The sequence below is a fragment of the Cavia porcellus genome, unplaced genomic scaffold (assembly GCF_034190915.1).
Source record: "Cavia porcellus strain 051 isolate PalLab524CR breed Dunkin Hartley unplaced genomic scaffold, mCavPor4.1 scaffold_13, whole genome shotgun sequence".
NCBI classification, from domain to species: Eukaryota; Metazoa; Chordata; class Mammalia; order Rodentia; family Caviidae; genus Cavia; species Cavia porcellus.
The window spans coordinates 39,514,887-39,538,807 of record NW_026947496.1 but is presented as its reverse complement, the minus strand read 5'-3'; the positions used below and the strand labels follow the sequence as shown (position 1 = coordinate 39,538,807).

Below are 23,921 nucleotides of genomic sequence, written 5' to 3'. Positions count from 1 at the left end.
CGCTCAAACCCTTTCCATGGTGACCTTTAAAGGGTCTTGTAGCATGATGGCCACTGAGATGGCAGAAGGCACTCCCCCTCTCAGGGCACTGTTTCTCTTTCCCAGAAACCTTCTTCCTAGTCCAAAAAAGGACAAAGTAGTTTTCTAGAAGGGTGCCTGGTGAAGAATTACCTGTGGCAGCCCATCATAGACAAGCTTCTTTCTCTTTTTCTTTGCTTCTTCTTGGTACTGGGACTCAAACTCATGACCTCGCACTTGCCAAGCAGGCACTGTACCACTGAGCTAAATCTCGGGCCCTAGACCAGCTTCTGAAAACATCCTTTTATAAGGGATCAGCCAAATGAAAAACAGGCTCAAATCCAGCTTACGGACAATATAGACTAGACCAAAGTGAAGAGACAAGAGAAAGATGAAAGGCGGTATGAGTACCGCAGCGGTGGGGAAGAAGAAGAGGAAGGGTCTGAGCAGGAAAGAGCGCCAACCTCCAGGATTAATGCACCCGGAGGGTCCACTCTGAGCCTGCAGCAGAACAGCAGCACTCCAAGGCTCTGCCAGGACGGCATCTGCCGCAGGAGTAACAGCCGCAGATGCACAGAGGCCCCTGGAGTGGCACAAGAAGCAACGAAGAGAGAGAGCTTGAAATGAGGGGGCAGCAGGAGTAGGAGCAACAAAGGAGAAAACAAGAGGCCTCTGGAAACAAACAGCAAAGAAGGGAGGAGACAAGTAGAGAAAGAAAAGCACCTGGAAATGCCTCTGTGGATCCCGGTCAGGAACAGGCCTTGTGACTGCAGGACTGCCGCTGCTCAGCAGCAGAAGTTGAGCAAGCCTGGCTGTCTGGCTCCTCCCCAGCCCAGTCCCCGCTGTGAGCCTGCTGATAGGCTGTTCCTGTGAGAACAACATGTTCTCCTGTCCACCCATGAGATTCCTACTGTACGGCAAGGGGCAGCAAAATAGCCGTGCAGGACAGAGAAAGTCCCCAAGCAGTATGGAGCCTGGGCTCCCGTGGTACAGCATGCAGAAGCTGTTCCTTAGGGTCCAGCAACTCAGGTCACAGCCTGGGTTCCCCTGGGTCTCAGAGCATGTCCAGAGAGTGCTTCTAAGTGAGAGCATCGGCTAGGGCCAGAGGGCTGTCCATCTCAGTGCCTCAAAAACACAATGGTGGGGGGGGGCAGAAACCAAAGATGAAAACCAGAAGTGTTTAAACCTCTCAACTCTGCTGATGAAGTGGATTTGACAGCGCTGGCCAAAACACTCTTCAAAGTGGAAGAAGTGCAGCCACTTCACAAAGTGATAGAAGAGTTCAGACAACAAAGGAGGAGGCTGAGGAAGTGGAGCAGGATGAGGCGGAGTCGTCTGCCTCAGGACAAGAGGACCCATGTCATCTCTGAATCTGAGCTGTGGTGAAAGAGTCTGTGAAAATCATGATTGTCCATGATATTGTGGAAAGCAAACCAGCCACAACACCATTCAAGGAGAATACTCTGACCATGTGCCAGATCCCAGAAACACCAGTCTTCTTCCTCCTTTGTACCTTTTATAGATCCCCCTATTACCTCAGATTTCTCCATCTAGTGGGGCAACAGTGTCTTTTGTGGTGGGATTTTCCTGTGATGAAATGAGGCAGAATCCTTCCCAGAAAGATTTGGTGGTCAATGTGAATGTCACCAATACCATGCATGTGTATAAGAGTTTTAACTCAGAGATCCTGTATGCTGTCTTATGAAGAACACATTAGCTGCTAGACTAAAGTGGTCAAGAGAAGATGTATCTTGGGGTCAGCAGAAGACTCTTTCTGCAAGTAGAAATACTTGAGGGCTTGAATGTCTTGGTGACAATATCTGGTTAAAAGGTTAAGTCATGTGTCTGCCATTTTTCCTGGTTAAGAAATAAAATACCTTACAAATTAGAAAATAAGGGGAAAATAGAAACAAATATTTTGTAAATAAGGAGGGTAAGAGGGGTTGAAGGGAGGGTAGGGGAAGGGGAAAAAAAGATCAGTGGCTGAAAGTGATCTGTGTGTCCTAGCAGGATTCCATGCTGTGAATGTGGACTCAGAATCAGTTTGTGATATTTATCTACCAGCTCACATCCAGTGTAGCATCAAACCTCATGCAGTCATCATCCTCCCCAACATGGATGGCATGGAGCTTCCGGTGTGCTATGACAATGGAGGGGGTTCATACGAACACAAATGGAAGGACTTGGTCCTGCAGTGGAGAGAGATGTCAACATCTGTGGCATACATCTGATCCATCCAGACAACAGGCTGGAACAGGAAGGCCATAGAGATCCTGCTTGTGGAAACAAGTCGCCTGGATGGTAAGTTTATGTACAAAAGGATTCAAAGATTTAAATTCTGTGTGAATGAATGAAAATGTTCTTTGCCTCTGTGTAGTCTGGTGGCAGCTGTCAGGTCTACTTCATGATGTTGAGAAGGACTTCGCTCCTGAGCTAGTAAAGCAGAGCAGTCAGGACTGCTGACTCCAAGACCCTGACAACCCGGAATTCCCTGCAACTGGAGCTTGAAGCTGGATAGCGCTGCCAGGACAGCCGCAGGCCTCACATATTACATCTTTTGTTTTGAGGGGTTTTTTGGCCAGTTTATCCCTGCTCCTTTGTTTTTCTTAATCAAAAATAAACCAAGGATGTGCTCCTATCACTCTTCATATTCTACCACCAGTTCTAGAAGTGTTTGTTGGGTAAGCATTAGGCCAGAAAGAACACTTTTTCTGCAGCTTCAGGATTCCTTGTTTCTGTGTGACTGTACCATGGGGGTCTGAAGGTGGCAGTGATGAACACACTGTCAGTTTTGTCGGCATGTGCACAAGGAGGTGAAAAGTGGTGGTGTAAGGAGCAGTTTTCTGAAGCAAAAAGATTTAATGTAGTTATATTGACATTGTGTTTGATTTTTCTTTTTTCGTAATGTGACAATATGAAAATGTGACAAAAAAGAAGGTTCAGGTTTAAGAAGTTAATAATTATAAAATGCGAAAGACACAATTACCAGGAATTTTGTGGATGGGTTTTGTGGGTGGAGTGTGTTAAAGCTCCCAGTTTGTTTCTTTGGATTTTGGAGGTTTGTCATGCTGGAGAACTCAGTCACTGTTCTTTGTACCAAGTTTTGTAACTCAGGTGCAGGTGGAAGAAAGAGAGGAAAGCCAACCGAAGTGAAGAGAAGGGAAGGGAAAGAAAAGGTAAGGGGGAGGAAGGTGAAGAAAATGTGTGCATTTTGTATAGTAGCCAGAACTTTATTCTGTGACCATGTTAGCACTGCTTCAGTTAAGGGTTTAATTTTTGTTTAAATCTAGAGAGGCAACAAAAGTTTTACCACAGTCTGTCTTTGCAGAAGAAAGAGAATTCAATTTACATTTTTAGCTTTTGTTATGTTTTGTTGTTTTTTGACTACTTTATTGTTGTTAATGCATTGAGAAGTGATTTAGTTGATGTTTTTGTAAGAAAACATAAATGTTTCACTTAATCTTAAAGCCAAAACTATTGGATTGAAGTTTGCCTATTGTTTCGTTACAAGTTTAATAGGCACAAGAGATACTGTCCTTAAAGGTGGGAAGCATCCAGGTGGCTGAGGCAGTTTGCTTTCTCCTAGTAGAAAGCAGAGGGCTGGATTGTCATCAATGCCTAGTAGAAGCTGATGGAACTGTTACCTACAACACACAGATCTCATTTTGTCAGTTGAGAGTTTGGTAGCAGACAAGTGGCCCCATTAGAAAAGCACATAAACTGTTTAGTGCTACAGAGTCTTTTTCTTTAAGGTGAGGAGTATCCCTTTTCTAAAAATGTAATGCACCAAAACTATTCAAAGTATGTAGTTAATTGTACTTGTTTGTAAAGATGACATCGCCCTGTGTTTGAGATATCAGACTGAAGCCATGACTTTCTTGCTTTCTCACTTGGTCACTTTTTTTTGAAACTACTTTTACTTTATAAATGTTCATAACATTTGTAATAAATATTTTGAGTGATAAAAATAAAAAAAATAAGTGTCAATCAAAATTATTATTTTTTGGCTAGGATTTAGCTCAGCAGCATAAGCACCTGCCTGGCAAGTATAAGATCATGCGTTCAATCCCCAGTACCAAAAAAATATAATTATTATTTTCTCTTATATCGATATTCTATTACATTAATGCTTAACCTGTAAAACATTAGTTTGAGAATATATATAAATGTTTCAAAGAGTTAGAAGTATTTAAAACACTCTCAGTGTCACTAGACACACACAGAAGATATGAAGCACCAACATCTTATGCTGAGGCCCTGCTTTTCATAAGGGGAAGAGGCAATAGGTAATACCTGGAGACAGGTGATACACCCTTTTCTGTGCCAAAAATCAGCTCAGAACAAGTTTATGATCAGTTTTGGGGTTTTAGAAAGGAAACACCAATTACTCTAAAGTCTCAGACAGAAGTTGTTTACATGGAGTTTCTACATTTTCAGTTCAGGAATATCTCTTGAGTCATTGGTATCTTCCAGTCATACAGGATTTTAATTTAAAAATAATTTCAACATTTTCAAATCCCCTGTAACTGATCCATGGATCTAAGTTCATAAGCCAGATTCCTTGCTATTGAGCATGTGGCAGCAATAGGCCAGTGTCCCACATCAAAGATGCATTCTTCAAGGATCTTATTATGCAGATTTAAAGTGGCTTCACAAATTAATTGACAGGCCTAAATTCTCTTGATTTAAGAATATGTCTCCTGAGTTTCTGTCTATTATCTGCTATGTCCTGTGTTGATTCTCGTAGATCCACTCTCTGAGGAAAACAATTGTGATCTGTGTGTTAAACCATTTGTCACTCAGTGGAGATGCCTTACAAATTAAATGACAGGCCTAAATTCTCTTGATTTAAGAACATGTCTCCTGAGTTTCTGTCTATTATCTGCTATGTCCTGTGTTGATTCTCATAGATTCACTCTCTGAGGAAAACAATTGTGATCTGTGTGCATTTGAACCATTTGTCACTCAGTGGAGATGCCTCAAAGTTATTGTTATTACTTATAAGCATATGTAATATGCTAATATACATATTAGTATTTCTTTAATTTCCTTAAATGTAAAGGTTTGTATGTGATAAAATACCAAGAGCCTGGCAAACATAAGATCCTGAGTTCAGTGTGCATTTGAACCATTTGTCACTCAGTGGAGATGCCTCAAAGTTATTGTTATTACTTATAAGCATATGTAATATGCTAATATACATATTAGTATTTCTTTAATTTCCTTAAATGTAAAGGTTTGTATGTGATAAAATACCAAGAGCCTGGCAAACATAAGATCCTGAGTTCAGTTCCTGGTACACCCCCACCCTAAAAAACCACCAGGGCCTGTGCTCTGGTTGTTGTGAAAAGAATAATGTATATGAGATTCTAAGAACACACCCTTTGATCAATTAGTACCTTAAAATTTCAATCCCACTAATAGTTATTAAATGCCAACTCTGTGATTGTCACTGTTTTAAGAACTTAGAAGATATCAGTAAATAAAACAAGACAAAATTATTTCTGCCCTCGGAGTATATATGTTAGTGGGATACCACAGGTGGATGCTAATAACTCAGTTGAATTAGGAACGTTAATGTAAATAAGTACATAAGGTGGCAACTATATTGTAATCCATTTCTAATATATTTGGTTTTTTTCTTTGACAGTCTGGGAACCTATAAATCATAAAAATAACTTGTACGTATTTCTAGTTTAAGTGTCAAATAACCTACACAAATGGTCACTCCTGATGCACAGATATTTTTGTGTGCTATGTATGTCAATGATGGCCAACACCACTGGACAAAGAAGGAACTTGGCCCAGGGAGCAAAAAGGAAAGCTCACATTCCTGGTTAAAGAATGATTCTAGGCCCTGAGCCTTCCAACCCTGGCCTCACCTCATTTCCACTGCTATTTCCCTGTTTGTTGTGACATATCATACTTGTTCCCAAGCCCTTTAATAATGGGATAGGAGAGTCAAGCATTTGCATAACAGCAACAATAATAGCTAACATTTGCTGAATGTATGTGTGTATGCCAATTTGCATTCCAAGCATTTTATGCACATCAACTCATTTAATCTTCACATCAACCCTTGAGCTATATATTAATATAATATTTTGTAGTTGAGGTAAACTACATCTCTTTTACTTTTATAAACACAGGACAGATTCCAGTTGTGATTAGTGGCTATAGGAGATGTAACTAGTGATCTGGCATCATCCCAGTAGTCTGAGACAAGAATATGAATAGTATCCATTAGTTACAGATAATAGTGTATGTGCCAGGCACTTCACTTCACATAAATTATTATTATTATTATTATTTGGTGCCAGGGATTGAACTCACAATCTTGTGTTTGCCAAGTAGGTACTTACGCCGCTGAGCTAAACCCCCAGCCCCTAAATTTGTGTAATCATTAGTTTCAAGTACTGCAATAGCTCTGGGGTGGGCACTTGATTCTGTTTTCTACACAGCAAAGCACACTGAGTTTGTTTGTTTGTTTGGTTTGGCTTTTATTTTTTATTTTTTAATACCAGGGAACAACTCACAATCTTGCACTTGTCAGGCAAGTGTTTACATCACTGAGCTAAATCCGCAGCTCACATAAATTATTGCTAATCCTTTGAGAATTATTTTTATTATATATTTTTTATCTCACAAGGTTTTAGTTTGTTTGCTTTTTAAAAAGTTTTTTATTTTAAAAAAGCAAAGAAAAAAGGGATATAAATGATACAGAATTTCAAAAAAGAAAAAAAAAGGGAGTTAACACTAGTTAATATATTGCACATTGTTATCTCAGAACTATTTGTTCAGGTTATGAAATCTAAATACAAAAGTGATCAATCAAACAATGACAGCACAAACTATTCCTTTTGATAAACTAAGAGATTAGTAGTATAGTTATCTATCATACACATACATACATAAATTTATGTTTACCAACATACATATAATCTTTTCCTTTCTTCCTTTTTTCCTTTCCCCTGTCCCAGAAGTTCAGCATTTTTTTTTTTTTTTATTCAGGATCTCACTGTGTAGCCCGGGCTGACCTCATATGCATGGCAATTTTCCCACTTCAGCTTCCCAACTGCTAGGATTATAGCTGTGCAGCACCATGCCTGGATCTTTTTTATTTTTATTAGTACATGTTTTCAGCACATAATGATTTCATTCATTATGGGGAGTTATTATGTGTACATACACATCTTAATTCTTTTCAGTCGTTTTTATTCTCAATTTACAGATAAGGAACCTGAAGCTCAGAAAAATGAAGTAATCTATTTGAGATCACACAGATAGGGGCTGAAGTCACAGAACACTGGCTGGCTATGTATGAGTAAAACTGAAACATATTTTCTTATATTGACGCTCATTAGAAAGGTACTGTTTTAGGAAGCTCAGTATTATCTAGAGAAACAATGAATAAAGGTAAAGTCTGAAGGGAAAGCAAGGAGAGGGGTAGGGAGAGAGAGAGAGAGAGAGAAAAAGAGAGAGAGAGAGAGAGAGAGAGCCAAACACTTTACTTCCAACCCACATGGGCTCTCCCTGGAGCAGCTGTGTGTTGCGCAGGAGTGTGCTCTCTGTGATAGTGTTGTGCTGAGTCACTCTTCATAGAACCTTGACCCGAATGCTCTCCTGTTTGCCTTGTGGCTTTATTTGGTGAATGAATGTAGTGTGTACCATTCCAAACCAGCTCTTCCAGACCTTGACGGAAATGGTGCAGTGTTCAATTGTGCAACCAGATTCAGTTCCCATATTGTCTGCTTCTTAACCATCTTCTTTTTTTTTCAATCCTGAATGTTAGAGCTTTGAAATGTTGGGAGTTTATTTGATGTTTGTGTCACAGGAGTTTCATTCTTTGGAGTTTTGAAGGGGATAGAGCAGCCATGGCTACCAGAAGCCTGGGTTTATGCCCATGATCAAAGGACTATTTTGGAGAAATAGTCACCCTTCCTGAAGCTGAACTCTGCCTAGCTTTCAGAAGTAGATCAGACTTAGGAGGACTAGAAACATTTTATTACACTCCAACATGGATAATAAGGCATAAGTCCTGGAAGGATTTTTTTTTAAAAAAATTCTATAATATGGCTGCTTCCTTGAAATAGTAGCGATAGTATGGTATTTTGAGTGCTAAACTTAAAGATGCTAAACTTAAAGTGCTAAACTTAAAAGTGTGCACAACTTTTAGAAGTTCTTAACTAAAGTATGAAAATAACAGTGCTATTCAATTTAAAATTTAGCTAATTAACAGTGACTACTTATGGCTGAAACATGAAGAAATATGTTAAAAATTAATCCAACCTGGTTATGTTTAGATTGTGCAGTGATGTTTCAATGATTGTCTCAGTGAGATAGGTTCTTTGATGTGGCAGTGGGCCCTGTTTTGCTTGGAGCTGGGAAGGTTCTTTATAGTCCCCTCACTATTCAATTAATGCCCCGTCCAGGCCTCTGTCCTGGGTCATGAAGTCTGTTAAGTCCTTCCTTAGTGTATGTGGTCACTACCCTGTATCCCAGAGCTGCTCAGTTTATTTCTTGAAAGTCCTCCCAGCCTCACCTGTACTTGTCATATTGAACCCCATAATCAGACCATGAGGTTCTTGAAAACAGAGCGCCACCACTCCATGCCACCTGTAAGAAAAGAGGTCCTCAGAACATGACCAGCAAATCCACAGCAGTAAATTGTTTACGCATTAACCATCCCACTGGGCTCGTCTGTTACTGTTTGTGCTGTGCAACCTCCTTGCCTTGACAAATCACCAGATGGTGACAACTGCCAGCTCAATGAAGAAACCCGATGCTGTGACATCAACATAACAGAGCAGTTCTCAGGAGTTCATTTGACATGTCTCTATAGGAATGCTGTGTGGCACAGGGATGAGTCCTCAAAACAAAATTTCAGAAAAGCAATCAAATGTTCTCACTGATGCCGTATAATATCAAGGCTTATGGCGACACTGATGACTTTGGAGAACCAAGGGCAATAACCAGAAACCACATCTTTGGTTTTTTCCCAGCTATTTTTTTCTCTGCCTTTTGTGTGTTTATCAATATGAGACATAGCTGCAGAATAATCTCCATAACTGGTTCTTAGCAAGCAAGTACTTTATAAAGTCTTGCATAGAATTGAATCATTTCATGATTGGTTGGAGATCTTTAACCCTTTCTCAGTCTACTATGTTGTGACTAGTTTGATCTCGTTGTCTTTCTTTAACTTTTAACCTTCTCCCACCCTCTTATTTTTTAAAAAAACAAGGTCTTGCTCTATTGCCTATGCTTGCCTAGGCTCAATGAATCCTTTTTCCTCAGCCTCCTGAGTAGCTGCGACTATAGATACACACTCCAGTGCCTGGATCTTCATTGGTTTTTAAAGAAGTAAATGTTAACTTTTTTCAAATCACTTACTCCTTGGAGAATAAAACCAAAACTACAGGCTATGTCCCACAATGCATAGCAGCCAAGTCCCATCTATTTTTTTCAATCTCAAGAAATTTATGGACACTAGTCTTCTGATTTGGCATCTCCTCAAAATGAATAAACCAAACACTCTCATTTTTATGGGTTTTAAGCTTTTTACGTGGCCAGTTTGGAAAGTGACTATATGTACAGTCATTCTATGCCCAGTGTTGTGGCAACTTAGCTGCTGTGTGACCTAGTGTAAGTGGCTCCATATCTCTGATCATCGGTTTCCTGAAATCTTGACTATGTTTCTTATTTAATGATAGCCAATTTGAAAGTGATTTCTGAACATTTGCACAGAGATTCTTCCCCATATCACAGAGGTAAGAATGGTGATAAAAGCTTCTGCTTTGGCAAAAGAATAGATGACATTTGAAAATGGCTGGAAAAAAATCATGATAATGAAGAGGAAAAATGAGAAATCAGAATTGAACTTGATGACAAGTTGATAATTATGGACCATTTAAGAAATGAAGCCAGGTGTGATGGTGCATGCCTGTAATCCCAGCACGCTGGAGGCTGCAGCAGGAGGATCACTGCAAATTCAAGGCCAGTTTGAATTACACACAATGGAACACTTTCTCAAAAACCAAAGAGAAATAATAATAATAAGGGACTGAAGTCTCAACGAGGGGGAATGAGGAAGGGCATAGGGGATAAAATTGAGTGGAAAGGCGAGAAGGAAATAGAGATTTTAAAAATTGTACTTTGAAGATAAAACTGCAACTTCTGGACATAGCCTGGTGTTTTTGTTTTTGTTTTTTTTCCTTCCTCTTCCTTCCTTCCTTCCTTCCTTCCTTTCTTTCCTTCTTTCTTCTTTCCTTCTTTCTTACTCTTTTCTTCTCCCAAAACAGCAAATATGGGCAACTCCCTTTCAGCCACAAATGGGTTTACCCATTTGCATTTCCTTTTTTAAAAATTATTTTGAAGGTAGCAAAATACAACAGAACAAGACAGAATGAAGCCCACTGAGACAGTGCAGTGAAATTGGTACAAGACTTCACAGCAGGTTACTGGGATAACAGTAATAGGTACTACAGTATCTCATTATCTTCACAATAGTTGTTCTTTCAATCAGGTATAGCAAAAGCAAATGAAATACAGAACATTATAGAACTTATCAAAACAGAATATTGAATAAAGCAATACAATTAATCAGAACAAAGCAAAAACAATGATAACAATATTTGCCTTCAAAGAAATGGTAGAAGGAAATCCCCCTTATTTGCTACACTGCACATGGTCAACCTCCCAAGAGATGCGCAGACCTCTGGCTCCCATTTGCTAATGGAGGAGAGGGGATTGGATGTTTGATTCTCAGCCAGCCGCCAGTAGGCTCACGGCTGCTTACCAGGGAGGCGAGCAGGTTGCTTGGTTTCCCAGTGCCCTACGTCCCAACATGGCACAGATCTCCTGAGACACTGGGTGTTTCTCCCTCTGGGGCGGCTGCAGCTTGCCTGAGCCACAGCTGCTTACTGCATTTCCTTTCTACTTGAAGGTGGTCCTCTTTCACTCATGAACAAACCACCCTTTTGAGATTTCCCATATGAAGGCACTGTTGTCTCTCTATGGATGGGCTATCCTTTCCTATCCACTGGACAAGACTGTTGTTAAGTTCCATAGATTCTCAACACTCAAAGCACATGAAGGGTCCCCAGATTCCAACTGTGATGTGTCTCATTTCTATGAGTGCCCGTACTCTGCTCTCGAGCGTGTCCTCTGTCTGCCTGTAATGGAAACTTCTTAGCCTCTTGTTAAAAAAAAAAATTGAATAGAATTTGGATATTTTTATATAGGGGTCAAGCAAAATGAAGGCCTTAGAAATAAGGTTATGTTTATTTTGATTTGAGAAATGCATTGTCTTGCTGGAATATTGGTCAGTGTAGTAGGCAGAATAGTTCCCCTAAGACATTCATGTCCTCAGAACCTTACTATGGCAAGAGGAGTTAAGGCTGCAGATGAAATTAAAGTTTCTAATCAGTTGACCCAAAGACAAAGAATCTCTCCTTCATTATCCAGATGTGCCAACATACAACAGGGTCTTTGTGCACTGGAAAAAGTACCCAGAGAGTATCAGGGTGATGCAATGTGAAAAGGACTCGATCTGCCACTGCTGATTTTGAAGACAGAGGAAGGAACCACGAACCAAGGCATATAGGTATCTTCCAGAAGCCGATAAAGGGAAGGAAATAGGTTCTTTCCTTCAACCTCCAGGAGGAATGCAGTCTGCCAGTACCTCGACCATCGTATACTGTGTTACAGTTTGTGTCTCAATATCCCCCCAAAGCCTTATATAGTCATGAGTGACAGGCTTTTTCAGAGGTAGCTGAATCTAGAGTTTGTGACTAATTCATAGTGCAATGCTGGGATTAAGGGTGCTGGGATTAAGGCTGGGTGACTGTGGGATCAGTCCACTGGTTGGACTGGCAAGAACCTAATCCCAAAAGTCTAGATAAGATAAAATAGAAAGAGGTTTGTTTCCCCGTTTTGTTCTCCTCTTTCCTCTCTTGTTGCTTTTGCTGTCTTCTATAGCCATGAACCTTGTATAGCCCCTCTGCCATCCCACCCTGCCCTGGAGCCAGTTGATTATTGATTGAAACTAAACTGTGAGCTAAATAAACCTTTCCCCTTTTAGCTTTGGGGGCCAAATATTTTGTCCCAACCATGAGAAAAACAACTAAGACATACTGTTTGAGTATATACATCTATAGGTTTTATTTGTTAACTGAGCAAAATGTAAGGGTTAAACACAAAAGGAAACACTGTTTGAGGGAGGATTTTTTTTCCTCTTCATTGTGAATCCTCTTGGGAGCCAAAGTGGTTTATATGAAGTTCTTAGAAATTGAACAGTTATGAATTCCTCTCCACCAAGTACTCGGGTTGGCTGCTGGCCCATCTCACCTTGATTTACCCTGAGATGAGCCAGACAGCAATGTATTTCTTCCCCCAAAAAAAGAATATTTAGTTTCTCACTTAAACAAGAAGACAATTAAAACAAGAGGACAGAGTTCTTGTTGCAAAGCCATGTGACGCCGGAATGATAAAGACAGTTCATTTGTTGAGGGAGGTAGGGAGCAGGCAACAACACACTCTTTTTTTTTTGTACCCCAGATTGAACTTACAACCTCATGCTTACCAGGCAAGTGCTTGAGTCACTGAGCTAAATCCCTGACCCTAGGTACTTCTTGATAAATATAACAGCAAGCAGAAATGCTTCCCAGGTGTGCTATTGTTCTTGGGACTGTGGAATTCTACCTATCCCATTCCTATATTTTTTAATATTTTTGGACTCTGCTAGATTAGCTAACAGGCTGTGACACTGCTAGAAATAGATTATCACCATATATTTTCAATTGTAAGTAGCACTGTTTTCAAATCTAACTTTAATAATATGAATGAATGTGGGCAGACCCTTCTTCAGGATTAAAAAAACAAAGGACAGATTTATACTGATCTAATCAGTTGCCTAACTGGTTACCAATACTTTCAAAATCTACTTGAGGTCTTTCCTTTCCACTCTTTCCATAAGCTCCTCTGGTTACCTAAAACTATAATGAACAGTTTCCAAACACCATTGGACTGCTCCAGAATGTACCATCTGGGAAATGCTTGTGTGCCTTCTGGCACAAAGAAAGACAGGCTACTCTTCTGCATGTTCACCCTTGACCTGCACACAGAGAGCCTGTTATAACTCAGGCCCCAGTATAAAATCCAAGGAAGCAAGAGACCGAAAATTTAGGTGGCAAAGGCTTTATTTCCAGGCCTGGCGACCAGTCTCTGGGAGCCAATTTGGAGACTGTGTCCTAGAGACTGAAGGGAGGACTTTAAAAAGAGGCTGGAGGAAAAGGGTAAGGGTGGGGGCAGAAACAAAGAAACCTGCAGAGCCATCAAACTTGTTGACCCGAGTCTGGAAACTGTATTGCTGTCCACTTAGCTCTGACAATCTCAGGAGTTCCTGGTGTTTCTCAAATTACTCTCATCCTACAGACTGACATTATCTCGGAGTGGCACATCTGCAGCAATATTTGGGGAAGAAAGTGGACAGTTAATTATCCCAGGACAGCTCGTTTTCGCTAGTGGGTGTGAAGGGGTCATGAGTTACAAGAAGCTGAAACTTAAGTTTTACAAAGATCTGATATCTAACTCATCTGATGCATACAGAACAAAAGGAAAGCACTGATTGGGGTTTGGGCCATAGTATTTCCCGGTAATTTCTTTGAAGCTAAACAGTTCTTAAAATTTGGGGCAGGCTCATTTTATGACAGATCATCACCGGGTCGGGAAGAGGTCACCAGAAACCCAAATTCTTTATGGCCTAGATAGATAGGTGAGGGGAGAGGGAGGCAATAAGGCGCCATACAGAACAGAAAATGGCGGTTATGTGTCAAGGTCAGGTAAAGGGTTAAACTCATATGCAAATCTCTCTGCACACAAGCAGGTTACTTTAAACAAGTGTAAATTAGTGGGCTATCCTAGTTTTCTTTAGCTCTTTAGCGGAGAATAGAGTCACCTAACAGTGATTAACAACCCTTGTTAGCTTGTTTTAGCACAACTTCTGTAGTTTGTAGAGGGCAACAATGGTTAACATATCAATTAGGTGAGATTCTTGCAATTCTTTACAGAGGAGAGTATTGCTCAACATATCAATTAGGTCACTTAACATATCGGTTAGGGAAAAAGGATAAAAAAAACACATTTAGTAAGCCACATTTGCAGGTTTGCTATAATACACATATAATGAAGCTATTTTCTTAGAGTACAACAAGCCTAGTTACTAAAGGATCTGTCACCTAAGAAATGCTTCACATATCTTGTCTTGCATTTATCATGTGTTTCTGTGGTTTACAGCTCACTGCTAAGTAAATCAAACTCCAGAGCCAAGAGCTTCCTCACAGCCACTAGGACAAGGGGACATCTGAGCAGTGTCTGAAATGATCAGACAGATTCAAGATTCCTGCATCCATCCCTTCTACACTGTGCCTGCCACTCCTGCAGTGGAAGCAGGGGATACTATCAGGCTGCTTCCTGACCCTGAAGCAGTTCTGGATGCCTGTAACACACTATGGCAACATATATGTTCCTCGAGTGCTGTTCTGTTCCCTTGCTCTGTCCTCTGAGAGGTGCTTATTACCAACAGCTTAAATGCAGTGACGCACCTGTTGTGATGCGGAAGCACTTGGTCCTGAAAAAAAGAAGGCAGTGCTTGTGTCTTGGCGGAGCTCCTCCCAGGATGTCAACGGAAAGCACACAGCCACAGGCACGAATCCTGAAAATCGTTGTGATGCGATGCGGAAGCAGGTGGAAGCCAGGTGGAAAAGGGAAATTCCTGCCTCTGCCAGAACACCCCTGATCTTCCCCACCTGTTGACTTAGGAATAGAGCCAGGCAAACAGTGAACATCAAGAGGGCTCCTAGCCCAACTAAGTCAACTCAGTGCTCATTAATTTCCCAACACTGTGCTCACTGTGGACATTTTTTTGTACTGCTAGAAATGTCCTCAGAAAGAGGTGTGTTGCTGCATATCTCTAATACTAATCTTGAGGGAGGCTGAGGCAGGAGGATCATATGCTTGAGTCAGGCCTGGACAATTTAGCAAGATCCTGTCTCAAAAGAATAACATAAGAGCTGGGGATGTAGCCCTTTTCATTTCAGTGTAAAGGAGGCTCGGGTATCAATCCCCGACTACCAAAAAAAAAAAAAAAAGAAAAGAAAAGAAAATGGCCAGGCCTGGTGGTTCATGCCTGTAATCACAACATCCTGGGAGGTCAAGGCAGGAAAGTTTGGCCCCAGCCTGGAGAAACTTAGCAGCTGGCAGTGATGTAGATCAGTAGCAAGGGCCTGGGTTCAATGACCAGCAACACAACCAAGAAAGTAAAATGTCCCCCAGCTAGGTCGTGTTTGGGCCACAGAACGAAAAACTCTGCATTTTCTTCACATCTAATATCTGTTAATGCCTATATTCCTTTTTTTTTGTTGTTTTACTGGGGATTGAACTCACAACCTCACACTTGCCAGGCAAGTGTTTTTCCCGCTGAGCTAAATCCCTGGCCCTTAATGCCTATATTCCAAATATATATATATATATATATATATATATATATATATATACATATAACAGATATTACATGTGAAGAAAATGCAGTTTTTCATTCTGTATAGAATATATATATTCTAATATATATATCTGTTTAAAGATATATATTTGATTATACATATATATCTTTAGAATATGCATTGTACATAATGCCTAGAGATATATAGATATATAAACACACACACATGTATAAAGGTATATATCATGCCTACTACTACCTCTTTATATGACACCTGTTAAAAACTGTATAGTAAGACGTATACTGTATATTTTATTATAGTAGGTTATTGAAAAGAGAACATAGGGATGATCTATATGCTTAAATACAAATACAAGAGAAAACATCATGAATTTAATGAGAAAATTACAGACACACCATAAAGGGGCTCCCAGAATGTCAGACAACTCAGCTTGTCTCCAAGACTGTTTCAGTGATGGGGACCAGAACCCCAAGGCTCTCAGTTCTGGCTGTGTTTCAAATCCTGACACCCAGGTTGCACCCTAGCACAATAGGATAAGATTTTGAGAGGTGGGACCCAGGCAGACTTTTTAAAAGCTGCTTAGGAGAATTCAACATACAGCACAGATTGGGATGCTGCACCTTAAGGGATTTCGTTCACCGTGAAAAGTGAGAAGGTAAACAGAATTGAACCCATCTGCATGACCTACTTACACTATAACACTGTCTCATTCTCATTCGTTTAAAGTAGGAGCCATCTTCCATCCCTATCCTTTCCATTATCCTCCACACCGAACCTTACCAATTGCAAACCTTTTACATGGGTACATGTGTCTTTTTCTTCTCTACAGAGCCATCACCTTCGTTTTAAGCTGGAGTGGTATCATTTGACTCTAGGAGTGGGGGCTGCTGAGCCCTTGGCCCTCATGTGGTGAGTCTGTAGTGAGCAGGGAATATAGAAACATGTCTCCCACTGAACTATTAGTGTCAACAATGCAAAATGTCTTATTCATCACTTTTATATTAGTTACATAGTAACAAAATAATGTTGCAGTTATGGCAGACTACATAAAACATATTCTTAATATTAATTTACACTTGTAGCTTTTTGTAAGGTTCTTAACAGATCGTTTCAGATGACAACTGTGGCTTGAGTTACATTTCATGGGAAAATGACTACGACACTCATTAATGCTGATTAATATAAGCTTCTCCTGGTTGAGTTTCTGCCTCCCTTCTTACTCCCACTCACCCAGAATCTACTTAAGACAAATGTGCTCACCTCAATCCTTGCCTGCGGCCTAACGCCCATCACCAAGTTAAAGTCTCATCACATAACACAGACATAATGTGCCATCTGCTCTGATACCTCTTGTGAACTCTGTCCTGATACAGTTGGCACCTGCCCTTCTCACACTTTCCTCAGTTTTGAATTTGCAGAAGTTCCATGTCTGCCAAGAAAAATTCTGATTCATCTTTCAGAGTTGCATCCTCTCTGGCCAACAGAGGCGGAAAGCTGTCCTCTCTAACCTGCACCTCTGGATCCAGGCGCCCTGTGCAGGCTTTTCTTGCCTTAACCACATGCTCAGGATCATAATTGTTGTGTAGCATCTTCTCCACTACACATTTTTGCTCCTTGAAATCAGGTAAGTAGCTGATTCACAGCATCATGATTTGAACTTTACAGGAAATAAAAGAAGTTGATTGTAGGAGAAAATAAATTAATGAATGATACAACTGTGAAGATTGAGCATAAAACACTTAATCATTTGATAGCTTATATTTACACCAATGATACTCAGTGGTTACAAGGCATCAGTTGGGCATAAATGATGAGAAATCTCATTAGGTATTCTTTATATAGTTGACTTTTTTCCAATGGCTTCTATTCATGTATCAACCATCCATCAGCAAAAGGCAGAGTTACAGATGAGGTAGCAAGAGGGGTTGTCCACCTTTGTCCCAGCACCTTGAAAAGGGCCATATGAAGGTCAATATTTGAGAGAGACAGAGACAGAGAGATAGAGACAGACACCTCAGTAGCACAGCATACTTTGGTATTGCCCAGGTCCAAGGGCCAAATTAGAGGAAATTCCACAAGATTCTTGATATGGCACAGAGTCACCATCTGTCAGACCAAATGGTGGTGACAATATGACCAAGATAATTAGAAACATTGGGGATGTTTCAGAACTAATCATAGGCTTGAAATACTGGAAGAAATGATTATCAAAATGTTACCTCTATAATACAAAGCAATGTGAATTCTCTAAACGCAGAAAAGGAATCACTAATACTTAAGGGCAAAATGACAAGACAATCTGATTCTTCTCATTACCAGAGAACATTCCAAATTGTTTCCTTGACTCCACCACAAGATTTTTCTCTCTCCAAAGGATAAATTTCTTGGTATAAGAAACTTCTGAATACCACAATTTGTAAAATAAGCAAAGAAATCTGTATTCCTGCAATAATATCTATTTTAAATGTTTAAAAATTTTATCTATCTTTGTTATCCTAAGATTCTGATGTTTTAAGAAAATATGCATAGTTTATCTTCAATTCAAGAGAATGAAGTATTAAATGAATTGAAAAGGATTATAATTAGGAACACAGATTCCTCACCAGGTGATAATGAACTTTCTCTGAACTTACTACATCTGCAAAGGGCCCAGGGCGCTGCCCAAACAGGATGCTACCCAAAACAGAAAATTCTTCCTCCTAGCTTCTGAAATCCAAATCAAGAGCTCTCCAAAGGTCTGCAAACATACTGTATATGCATTTATTTTTGTTTTCTACATTCTTCCAGAACCTCTGTGTAAAAGTAATATTGTTTGTGCTTTGTGTGTGTGTTTGTGTGACCCTGGGAAAGAGTGGGAGGTGGGACTCAGGTCCCCTTCCTGGTCTGTTTATCTGTGGACTATCCCTAGAGTCAGTGGGAACAAGCCTAGACTTAGTGACCCCAGACAGCTGTGCAGACAGGTGGGTGACTCTAACAGCCTTGCAGGGGCTGAGTTGCTTAGGCCCTGGCTGTGGTCACTGTTTTTCAGCAGCACATGGGGGTGTTATGCTTGTTTCTGCTCCAGGATACAAACTAGGAAACACCCCAAGAGAAACTATCCCTGGGTGGGGAATAGTCTTATGCCAGCTATTCATGTTGACATCAATGAGATAAACTGTGACTCCTGTTTCTCCTCAAGGCTAGTATCAGACTGTGTTAGAGACAGAAATATATGTCACCTTACAGAGGGCCAGCACATGCTCAGGGAGAAACATGTGTAATGATTGAAGGGTATAGAGAGACATAAGCCAAGTATCTCTTTCCCTGGACTCCAGTAGGGACATGAAAGGTTTCCTCCTGTGCAACCCTAAAAAAACTCACTCTACTAGTCTTATTGGCACAACATACAATAAATAATCACTACAAAAATGCTCCCTGCTGTGGGCACATTTTCAAAGCCCAGGTTGAATTTCTCTCTTAGTGCCCCCTTTCTTCTGCTCATTAGCTAACTGGTCAGGAGTATAATTGGACCCAGGTTTCTGACTCACCAGGCAATCACTACCTGCTGTGTAGATCAGGAGTCTGGACAGAGCCTAGATCCCAGACCCCACTGTGAGCTCTATGACTCCTGAAAAGGGCCACTGCTCCCACTGGTGCCATCTGTTCCCTCCTATCACTGCCTTTCCATTGGCAGAGACACAAAAAACAAGTGAGTCATAATAGAAGTTAGTGACACTTCATTCATTTAGGGTGTTCTTATGTTGCACTTACTGTATTCCAGGTTGTCTCCTGGGCATGAAGGACACAAACAGTAAAAAACAGGTGCTTGACTTGAGGTGTGGCTCAGTGGTAGCACTTCCCTAACACATGTTTGATCCCTACCACCACAATAACAAAAACAAAGAAAAACTATATGCCTGGAGAGTTTATAATCTGAAAGATAATTTTATAATAAAATCTGTTTATTCTAGAAAAACAGAAAAGAAATAAGAAAGTAAAAATCATTCATTATGCCAACACCTAAAAGCAACCACTGTCAGAAATTTTCCATGTTAGTCCGTACATCCTAGAAATTCAGGTTCTTGTGTGTGTGTGTGTGTGTGTGTGTGTGTGTCCAGCTACATTTTGCTAAACAGAGTTTTTTTTTTCTTTTTTAAAATGATTTCTAGTATAGGAATGAAATATATGATTAGTATCAGTGGTACCATCCTTGGTTGGAAGTTTTACTCTATTTGGTTTTAACTGAACAGAGCCTATGAATAAGAATGTATCGATTTGCCAACTATGAAATGTTTACAACACCTTAGTGTATAGCAGATTTTACACTATTTTTTCTATCAGGTGTAAACCCTAGAGATGAGATATTCTGGTACATTTGTGACAATTTATCAAGACAGCTAGAAACATACAAACAAAAAAGAAAGAAATCTATAGCTAAAAACTAAATCAAACACTGTCACTACTACCAGATGGCCTGTGACTTTAGATGCTGGATGGGAGGGACACAGCATTTCTTTCCCTGAAGGACAACAATGCAGGTGGGAGATCTATCAAGGAAGAGTGTCCCTTTTAAAATGATTAAATGTGTTCTTTTCAGGGTCAAATGCTCATTATTTTGTGATAAGTTTATAATTTAACATATACTATGTTTGATGAGATAGTATTAAGATTGTAACATTTAACTTGTCAAGCTTAATTCCGTATTCCTTGTTTAAAAGTTCTCAAACATTGACATTATCTTCAATGACATTTGTAACCAGTATGAAAATAAGCTATGTTTTTAATAAAGCTGTGAGGCCTGAATCACTTTAAATTTTGTTTCCATCTAATAAATTATTGGGAAAATAACAGGCACTAAGGTGGGATTCAATGCCATTTCTTTTTGGCAATAATGAGCAAAAGTTCCTCAGAACAGCTCCTTTTGGAACATTGTTCTTCCATTTTATTCTCTTATGTCAAGGCTGTTTCTTCCTTATTTTGTACACTGGTGTCAGATCTGAACATGTAATCCAAGGTCAACATGATAATCATTGAGCAACACTTACCTCCATCCCTGGAAAAATGTTATCCTCATGCCCAAGGCAACCCACAACTATCCTAGTGAGCTGCAAGTAATAGAGATTTTATGAACCTATAGAAGGTGTTGTAGGGAGGAAATTGATAAAACACCAGTACATTTTAGGATAATCACAGGAAAACAAGTGATATGAACAATAATTGCAGTGCCTCTCTTATTTACCCACATGTCTGAATGTTCATGTTATCTGCTCAAGCATTGTCAAGGCCATAGCATCAGACTAGGATTTGCAAGCAAGGTCACCTGCATAAAAGTCCTGAGGCCATTTGTCCTTACTAGCAGTTTCAACCCCATTCCAGAAAAACAGGGTCCTTACAGAGACTTTACCACATCCTGTAAACAACTGGGTCTGGCTCTGTTCCCTTCAGTGCCTCAGGCTCTGCTCAGCCTCTTCTAAAAATGACAGGAATTTGGGATACTCATGAAGAGTCCCGATGACTTCAGCCCCACATTGCCTTTGTTCAGCCAGCAATATTAAAAGTCACAGTGCTAACACCATGGATGTAGTCAATCCCAGGGGACAGATTAAATTCCTCTCCCTAAAGGTTCAACCTGCTGCTAACCATAAGCTAAGTGGCTATCTAGTGGCACAGAAACATGGCCAGACTCCAGTCTCTATAGAGTAAATATGACACAAATAGTTCACATCTACTTTTGAATGCCTGCATTAACTCTTAGACCATTTTACATTATTAGTTTGCACAAATATTATGAGTCATATGTCTACACTCCTTCAGAAGTCCTAAGCTATGAGTTTTACAAGCTCACCTATTTGCTCTTCACCCTGACATGGACAAGGAAGGAAGAAGAATGGTGATAATGATGGTGGTTGTCATCATTACTATTATGACTCACCAAGATGTATTTCTTTGTATGCTTTAATTTTGCCTCTCTCCTGAAGCAGAGAATTAACTAGAAGTCATCAACTTTCAGCATTTCCAGTATACTAAAAAATCCTGGACATTAGGTTGGTCAAAACCACTGGTTCTTAAACATGGTCTATAGTTGTTTGCCCAGTAGTAGCATTGACACCACCTGATAAACTTGTTGTAAATAAAAATTCTCAGACTTGGCTAAAGATTTGTTGCTTCACTTAGGCAATGAGTGCTGAGAATAATTCCTAGCCTGGTGATTTAGTGTTGCTAACTGAATTAAATATCCTCTGTATTCTTCTCAGCCTATGGCTGTCCACTGGCAATGTACTTGGCAAAATTCCACTCCATGTTTTAAGAGAATTCCAGTCCCCTTGAGCACATACTAACTTCTAGTACCACTTTGTTGAACATCTGTCCTCTCCACATTATTCATGGCACTGAAGACATGTTTCCTTCATAAGATATGCTACACTGTATTAGTCTACTCAGACTGTCAAAATGAAGCATCAGAGACTGAGGAGCTTAAACAACAGGAATTAATTTCCTTATAGTTTTGGAGGCTGAGACTGGAAGGCCAAGGTGTCAGTAGGTTTGGTTTCTTGTGAGTGCTCCTTTCATGGCTTATATCTCTGTCTGTGCAGTGTGTCCTCACATGGTTTTTCGTATGTGCTTGTGCTGTAGACCTCTGAGTTGCCTTCGGGGTCCTTGTTCTCTTATTTTAAAGCATAAAGCACATTTCCAACCAGATTAACTCTGTTAACATTGCAGATTGATGGAAATCTCAAGGTATTCCTTCCTTTTTAATGACTTATTTATTTTCCAGCTTGTACAAACTGGATGCAGAAGCATAAACACAGTACATTTGTATAATGTTCAACAAAAATAGAACCAATATGTACAATATGTACAAATCATCCTATTAAAAATACAGAAGAGAACAGGCCAGATGTGGTGGCACACTTCTGTAATCTCAGCACCTGGGCTACAAAGTGAGCCCAAGGCCAGCCTGAACTGCATGGCAAGACCTTGTTTCACGAAGACAAAAACAGCAAAACACAGAAGGCATACAGACACCACTAATGTCCTTCTAAAAGATATACATGTACAAGTAGCATTAAAAGTATGAAGAAATAACCAGTTAATTGTACAGTTTGCACTTGACATCACAAAATGAACTGAGATTAGCAATCTTACGTTCTACAATTACTTAATGCTTAGATAACACTTGTACAACTTGTGGCAGAACTAGATTTCTTTCTTTCCATATACACAGTAGGTTCTTAGCCTATATAATAAAACTGGCAAATATGCATATTATGTATAAAATTACAAATGTATAATTGTATACTGTAACATGTAAACAAGTAGACAAATGTCATGGTATTTCTTCTTTCTGTCTCATTTTTCCCCTGCTTTCTTTCCTCTCAACTGGCAGGAACTCTTCATCTGTAGTTCATACTTATCTTCATTTTTAACCAAATGCTTGTTCAGTCATATTCTTAGAGTTTTCAGTTTTTAAAATATAGATAATCTAAAAGTTTTCCAAATCATCAAATTCTGATTCCTTAACAATTCCTTCTATTATTCCTCTCTGTCTCAATCTCTTTCTCTCTGTCTCTCTCTCTCTCTCTGATCAAGAAAAAACAAGCCCACACCATCAAAACTTTGCTTAAAAATGTCTGCTATATATCCAAGTTTATTACTCACATATCTTACCTTCTATAGTGCACTAGAACATAATTCAGCTAGGTTGTCTGCCATTATATAACAAAGTTTCCTCCATTTTCCAATAACTTGCTTTTGTCTGAAACCTCCCTAGAATTACCTGTTACATGCATATTCCAATCAACAGTTTGAGACAATCTAAAGTTTAATCAGCATGCAACCACAAAATTGTTCAGCCTTTCATCATTATCCAGTTCCAAAGTACTCCCTTTCTTTGTATTAAAAATCTGTGTTAATCAATGTTCTCCCAAGAAACAGGAAAAAATATGTTTTCCATATATAGCGTCTATGGAATGAATATAGTCCATGGGATGTATGAATATGGAATCATGCCATTATAGAAGCTGGCAAGTCCAAAAATTGTGATTTGAGTCCAAAAGCCATCTACAGGCTGAATTCCTTTTTGTGATGGGGAGGTCAGACTTTCATTCTATTTTAGATCTCAACTGATTAAGATCCATCCACACTGTGGCAGGCCATTTGCTTTACTCAGCCTACCAATCTAAATGTTGATCCACTCTTAAAAAACAATCCTCACAGAAACAAACAGAGTAATATTTAACTACATACTGGCCCAGATAAACTGACACATAAAACTAATATTTGTGTCCACTACACTACCCTTTTCTTATTTCTTTATTTTCCTTGTCATCATTATCGTAGATATTTTCTCATTAACCCAAAAGAAGAATAGAAAGCCAGTCAGAGGGAACTGGATGCATCCCATCC

General features: G+C 39.7%; 1 pseudogene; it reads left to right on the top strand.

The window, feature by feature from the left end:
* The first annotated feature begins 747 nt into the window (after window positions 1–747).
* Window positions 748–1,888, top strand: LOC111757868 (mitogen-activated protein kinase kinase kinase kinase 4-like; annotated as a pseudogene).
* Window positions 1,889–23,921: the final 22,033 nt, after the last annotated feature.